This window comes from Apodemus sylvaticus, chromosome 13, assembly GCF_947179515.1.
Source record: "Apodemus sylvaticus chromosome 13, mApoSyl1.1, whole genome shotgun sequence".
Classification (NCBI taxonomy): Eukaryota; Metazoa; Chordata; class Mammalia; order Rodentia; family Muridae; genus Apodemus; species Apodemus sylvaticus.
This window is the reverse complement of record NC_067484.1, coordinates 75,690,698-75,697,564: the sequence shown is the minus strand read 5'-3', so window position 1 is coordinate 75,697,564 and position 6,867 is coordinate 75,690,698. Positions and strand designations below refer to the sequence as shown.

Sequence of the window (6,867 nt, the reverse complement as noted above, 5' to 3'; positions counted from 1 at the left end):
TCTCCAAAGTCCCCAAGCCTACCTCTGCCACCTCTGCCTTCTAGGGAGTCTTTGCTCCTGGCCAGAGCCTTCTTGCAAAAGCTGCCTGACCAAATTGTCACTGAGCACTCTTTCCCCCCACCCTTGCTTCCTAGGAAGGTGAGGACCATGCTCATAAAGATGGGTAGCGCAAACTGTTCTATTACACAACAGCTCTGGGCAGAGAAATTTGTATTTTCTGCCAAGGAAAAGAATAGCATTTACTTAATGGATGCTAGGCAAAGGGTACTCACAGTTCATGCTTCAGGGCTGAAGCCCATCCTTCACAGGCTGGGGGTGGGAAGGAGGTCAATGGTGCACTCTGACTTGTACAACTGGACATGTATCCTGTGCCCTGGCTATCTTCCCTTCTGGCTGCATCTCTGCATGGGCTGAGACCACAAACCACCTCAAGGTACACCTCCCTCTTCTCAGCTCCTGAATTTGTTCACAAAATGTACCTGTTCTCCCTTCCTTGCTCCTTTCCCTTGCAAACTTGAAACCACTGGAGTTTCTTACATCTGGCTCTCTGCCACCAAATCAGGTCCTTCTTCCACATTATCCCAAACCCTTCTAGAGCATACTCACAAAGCTGAAAGGACAAAAGAAGCCTAAGACCATGGGGGGAGGTGGGAATAATTTCCACGTATTGATTTATTCAGGCTCATCCAAATGTGTACCCTAAATAGATAAGAAATAATAAATTACCATTCATTGATATTCAATTTACTCATCCTGTGTGTAGTAGTTAGTACATGTTTGTGTGTGTGTGTTCATGCATGTGTATACATATATAAGCACATGTTTGTAGAGGTCAAATCTCATCTTATTTATTAAGAGAGAACCTCTTATTGACCTGGAGTTTGTCAAGTAGTATAGGTTGTCCAGTCTATGAGTCCCAGGAATTTAGATGCCTCCAATCTCTCAGCACTACGATTCCAGGAATGTTCCACCATGCTAGGCAATTTTATCTGGGTTCTAGAAAAGAATCCAAGGTCATTGATTGTGCTTTCAAGCAAGCATTTCACAGACTGAGCAACCTTACTCACCCAGGTTATTGATCTTTAAGAAGGAATAATAAAGTGTACCTTGAAGCATTGCTGTGAGATCAAGTGAAGCCACACACAGGTCAACATGTGGTCCATAGAAGACACAAGTTAGATGCACTTTCACTTTGCTTTGGAGAGGAACCACAGCCCATGATTCTAGCAGGAACTTGCTAAGGAACATCTGACAAGTCATTCAAATTTTCTTTAAGTTCATCTACAAATAAGGAAAATGAAACACTCCACCCTCCCTTTCCTGAAGGATTATTGGAAGGATTAAGTGAGATGTTCATTAAAATGGGAATTTTGCAACGCAAAAAAAGCAAAAGTGTTGCCAAGAAACAAAGTACTGTTCTGCTTATGCTTACTCTTAGCAACTTTGAATTCTAGAAATTATGCCTTCTAAAATATCATCTGCATTAACTAAGCCTATCTGAAAATGTAATTGTACCTTTTAATCACATGCAGACACCAGTCACAATGGTTGACTCTGGAAAGGCTGATGCTATACCGTCTCTTTAGTAGGTTTTCTCCCACAGCTGGGACTACTGTGACTCTGGGTTCAGTTGCTCACTGAATATCTGAGAGTACCCCAAGTTTTCACATGTGTGATTTTGAATCCGCTCAGACCCTTGTCATGAGTCTTTCTACTACTAGCCTCTTGAGCCTCTCCACCTTCCCCTAACAGATACTCCGCAGAACTCCACCTGCTGAGGTCATCTGGGATGGGGAGCAGTCATGGCCGAGCATGTCCATTAGCTCACCCAAGCCTAGCTTCCTTCCTTGGGTATAACTTCTCAGGCTCCTACATAAGAGTTTGCTCTCAGGCTTGACATTTATTGTACTATTCTTTGCTGTTCTTGGCTCTAGAGCCATTCCTCATTATATGTAAGAGTTTTCATCCTTTCTCTGGGGACTTTTCACAGTTCCCAACCTGACTGCAAATCTAGCAGAATTTGTAACTTTACAGGATTTAAAAAATGTGCTAGAAGACAGAGTCCAAGTTTGAGTTGCATGTGATCCTTCCTGTGCCCCTCTGCCTTACAGCTCTGTCTCTCTATCTTTACTTTCTTAACTTCCTTAAGACTTATTGCTACTGATAGCTACAGAGAATGCAGCTCCTAGATTCAGACACCCGGACAAAATAAATCTACCCTAGATCCAACTGCAGATTCCATATGACAGCTTAGCTCCTGTGGCTTCAACTGATTAAATATCAGTACGAAACAAGTAGGGCATTATGGATAAAATTTGAGGAGTAGGGAGACATTCTGCATTGGAGAGGCTGAAGGTATTGCTGGCACATAATTATATAGATTCTAACACTGCCCTTCTTACTTGACTGTTGGAGGTCTCTTGGGGTATGCATACTACAGAGCCTCCACAACCTGTAAATACCCTCAGGCTGGGCTGCTGACTGCAGATAAGAGTCACTGATGCTGGTGAACACTTCTCTCTATTATCTGCCTGCATGAGTCAGTCCTGTTGCCTAGACTATACATCCCTATCCAACTCCCAGAAGGCACTGATGCTTCCCTGGGTACCACGGCATCATGAGACACTGAAGATGCTTCAGCCATTCTCCATCACATATTTCTCAGCATTCCTCTTGGGTGAGCACTGTGGCTGAGTCTGAGGGCTGTCTATCTATCCAACATCTTGATTGATGGGTGTCACAGTGCCTATGGCGGCCTTTCTATTTCCTGCACTTCATCAGGCACTTTCATTGTCTCAGGAGATAAGAGTGTCAAAATACTTGGGGGTGATAAAGGGAAGAGTCTGAGACAGAAGGAAAGCTCTGGTTTCTTTTCATTCTTTTTCCAGGTCTAATCATGAAGTTTCAAACATAGCATTCTCAAGCCTTCTGTATTCAGAGACTTGAGTGGAAACTGCTATCCTGTCTTTAGATATCATCCCAATTATGAGATTTTTGTCACAAACGTAAAGTCAATGTGCTTAGCTCTTCTAAACTTTAGGCTCCTTTCCTCCAAGAGACTGCTATCCCGTTAAAGTAAATTGACCTTGGTTCATCTGTAGATCTGATGATGGGATAGATCGTCAGGAGCCTCATCTACGGCTGGGATCTTACCACACTATCAGAATTAAAGAGAAATAACTGGATTAGATATTAACTAAAATTTAAAAAGTTATTTGTCTCTCATCTTAAGATTAGCAAAATCACTACTCTTGGGCAGGCTTATTACATAGCCAACAAAGATCACAAGTCGATCTGCCAGAATTTGAGTAGTTTGAAACTAAGTTTGTTTCCAGTGCCAATCCAATGCAGAGCTGACTGACTCACTGATGATGGCAGTTTGATGAGACCGGGACAAAGAAGCAGAGAAAGGCTGCAGTCAGAGCACCAGAGTGACATGCGAAATGTTGGTGTTGCTAAAGGCATTGTCCTAAGCTGTTTCTCCCAGAATCCCTTGGAAGAACTGACAACTGTCTGGCCTTTACAAAGTGAAATCGACATTTACAGGCTGAGACTCAACAGAACCTGAAGGGAGGGGTGCAGATGCTTTAGGGAAAGCCAGGGCCCAGTTCCCTGTATGTAGGAGAGCAGGCACAGGACTCTGTGTGAGTAACGGGTCAATATCCAATACCCCAAATCAAAGGCTGAAGTCTTTTTGCATCAGCAGAGTTTAAAATTCCTTCAGGGGCTACAAATCCAGCACCAACCCTTCTGAGGAATGGGAAATACCAGTAGCCTTTAATCTGTGGAAATCATAGTTAACCCAAACCTGACATATAACTTCTCCAACATCAGTTAAAACCCTCCTGGTTACAGGGAGACATAGCAACACTTTTGGGAAAGATATTGTAATTCAAACTCTGCCCATTTGGAGTCAGAGAGAGAAGATGGTATTCCAGGTCAGGTGCGCAGAGACACTCAGAAGCAAACGACCATTGGAGCTGTTTTCACATTGGCTACGGATCACTGTGTCTTTATTTTACCTGTCCTTGGGCTCTGCAGGTCTTACCGGAACTGGGAGGCAAGTGCCTGGGTACTACACTTCCTGCATTCTGCTCTTTACAGCTTGTTAGAGATACAGATGCAAAGTCAGCTTTAAAGTAAATTTTGAATAAGTGACTGTCTAATGAAGAGAAATTAACTAAATACTTACATTTTTACAAGCTAGAAAAAATTTAAACCCGTTAGAGAAAAAATAAGATTCAAGTATATGTGGTATTGCACTACACTTTATGTGAATATTAAATTGAAGATATAGAGCACAACTTGAATATTCTTATTTAAGTTATCCATACAACATGTTTTATTCACATTCTGTCCCTTCCCCTAACTCTTATTGTACCCTCTACCAAACTTTTTTTTCATTTTCTATATTCTTTGTTTACATTCCAAAAGCTTTCCCCTTTCCCAGTCCTCCCCCCCCCATATGTCCCATAAGTCCTCTTCTCTCCATCCATTCTCCTATCTTTCCCCCTCCCTTTTCTCTGTCCTGGTACTCCCCTACAATGCTGGATCAAGCCTTTCTAGGATTAGGGCCCTCTTCTTCCTTCTTCATGGGAATCATTTGATATGCTAATTGTATCTTCAGTATTCAGAGCTTCAGGGCTAATTAATATCCACTTATCAATGATTGCATTCCATGTGTATTCTTTTGTGATTGCGTTACCTCGCTTAGGATGATATTTTCCAGTTCCAACCATTTGCCTAAAAAAATCATGAATTCATTGTTTTTAATTGCTGAATAGTACTCCATTGTGTATATATACCACATTTTTCTGTATCCATTCTTGCATTGAGGGACATCTGGGTTCTTTCCAGCTTCTGGCTATTATAAATAAGGCGGCTATGAACATAGTGGAGCACGTGTCCTTATTGCTGGGGAATCCTCTGGGTATATGCTCAGGAGAGCACACTTCCTCCAGAAGTGTCATGTCCAGTTTTCTGAGGAACCGCCAGAATGATTTCCATAGGTTGTACCATCTTACAATCCCACCAGCAATGAAGGAGTGTTCCTCTTTCTCCACATCCTCACCAACACCTGCTGTCTCCTGAGTTTTTAACCTTAGCCATTCTGACTGGTGTGAGGTAAAATTTCAGGGTTGTTTTGATTTGCATTTCTCTAATGACTAATGATGTTGAGCATTTCTTAAGGTGCCTCTCGGCCATCCGAATTTCTTCATGTGAAAATTCTTTGTACCCATTTTTTAATAGGGTTATTTGGTTCCCTGGGGTCTAACTTCTTGAGTTCTTTGTATATATTGGATATTAGCTCTCCATCGGATGTAGGGTTGGTGAAGACCTTTTCCCAATTTGTTGATTGCCGTTTTGTCCTTTTGACAGTGTCCTTTGCCTTACAGAAACTTTGTAATTTTATGAGATCCACCAAACTTCATGATTTTTTCTTTCTCGAAAAAAGATGAAGCATAAAAATAACTTTCAAAAATAAACTGAGGACATATACATCAAATTGACAATTGTCATTCCCTCAGGTCAGGAGGATAAAGGACCAGAATAACAACTAAATTAAGCTTCCTCTAGATAGTCTAACTTCTATACAGAAAATACGGACTAAAATTCATAATCTATTTATATAATTAGAGAAAAAATGATATAGCCTTCTTTTTGTAGACTTTAATCCCTAAAAGAAAAAAAAATAAGTCCATTTTAGATAATTATTCCTTTACACTTTTTAAACATGTTATTTTTTTAAAGAAAAATATGGAACACTTCACAAATTTGTGTGTCATCCTTGTGCAGGGGCCATGCTAATCTTCTCTGTATCGTTCCAATTTTAGTATCTGTGTTGTTGATGCAAGCACACTATTATTGTATTTATTTGATGTGTGTGTGTTTGCTTGTGTGTGTGCCTGTGTATGCACACACACACATGTGCACACACATGTTCATAGCTGGCATGATGTGGTTAGTACATAGTAGTCAAAAAATATCAGTTCTCTCCTTTTCTTACTTTCCATTATTTGGATCTCAGGGGATCTAGGACATCAAACTCAGGTTTGACAGCAATCACCCTACCCACTCAGCCAGCACTCCAGCCCAGTATATATCTTGCCTCTTTGTCTTGTTATTGCTGTTAGTTGGAATTATGGAGCTCTTTTTTAAAAAAAAAATTGCTAATAGTTGAACCCAGGTCCACTTATGAGTGCCAGGTAAGTATTTTACCATCAAGATAACACTGTACTCCACTTTGTTGAAAACGTGACATTTCTAACCTTGTACTTAGGCATACTCTTTATTGCCAAATCCAAGAACATCTCTAAATATATCTTATATAGATGTGGAGTCAAATTTGTTCCTGCCTTATCTGTCTGAGCCCAAGCAGCAGGAAGACAGGCTTTATTTTAAAGAGCAAATGGCCTTCTTCTAGAATATTCTCAGCCAAGAAGCACTTTAGGCTGAATTCATCCACCAAGTTTAAGATATTTTTTTCCATGTTTTTATTTACCTGGAGGGCACATTTTCAGTTAATTGATATTTTTTTCTTTTTCGTTCTTCTTCTCTCATACAATACATCCTGATGGCTGCTTCCCCTCCCTTCTCCCAGTTCCCACCACACCTCCCTCTTCCCCATATCCACTGTTACTTAGTTTCCCTTCAGAAAAGAGCAGACCTCCCAGAGATATCAAGTGAACACAGCATTAGGAAATGCAGTAAGACTCTCATATCAGGACTGGATAAGGAAAACCAGTGAGAGGAAAAGGGTCCCAAGAGCAAGTTAAAGAGCGTAGACTCCCCACTATTCCTACTGTTAGGAGTCCCTCAATAACCTAAGCTAATAACCAAGGTAAACAAGCACCACGCATTTGCAGA

The 6,867-nt window shown here is 41.0% G+C and overlaps 1 non-coding gene across 1 annotated transcript; it reads right to left on the bottom strand.

The window, feature by feature from the left end:
* Positions 1–5,751: 5,751 nt before the first annotated feature.
* Positions 5,752–5,858, bottom strand: LOC127664298 (U6 spliceosomal RNA). Its single transcript, XR_007973146.1, has one exon. It is a non-coding gene; the product is annotated as a U6 spliceosomal RNA (small nuclear RNA).
* Positions 5,859–6,867: the final 1,009 nt, after the last annotated feature.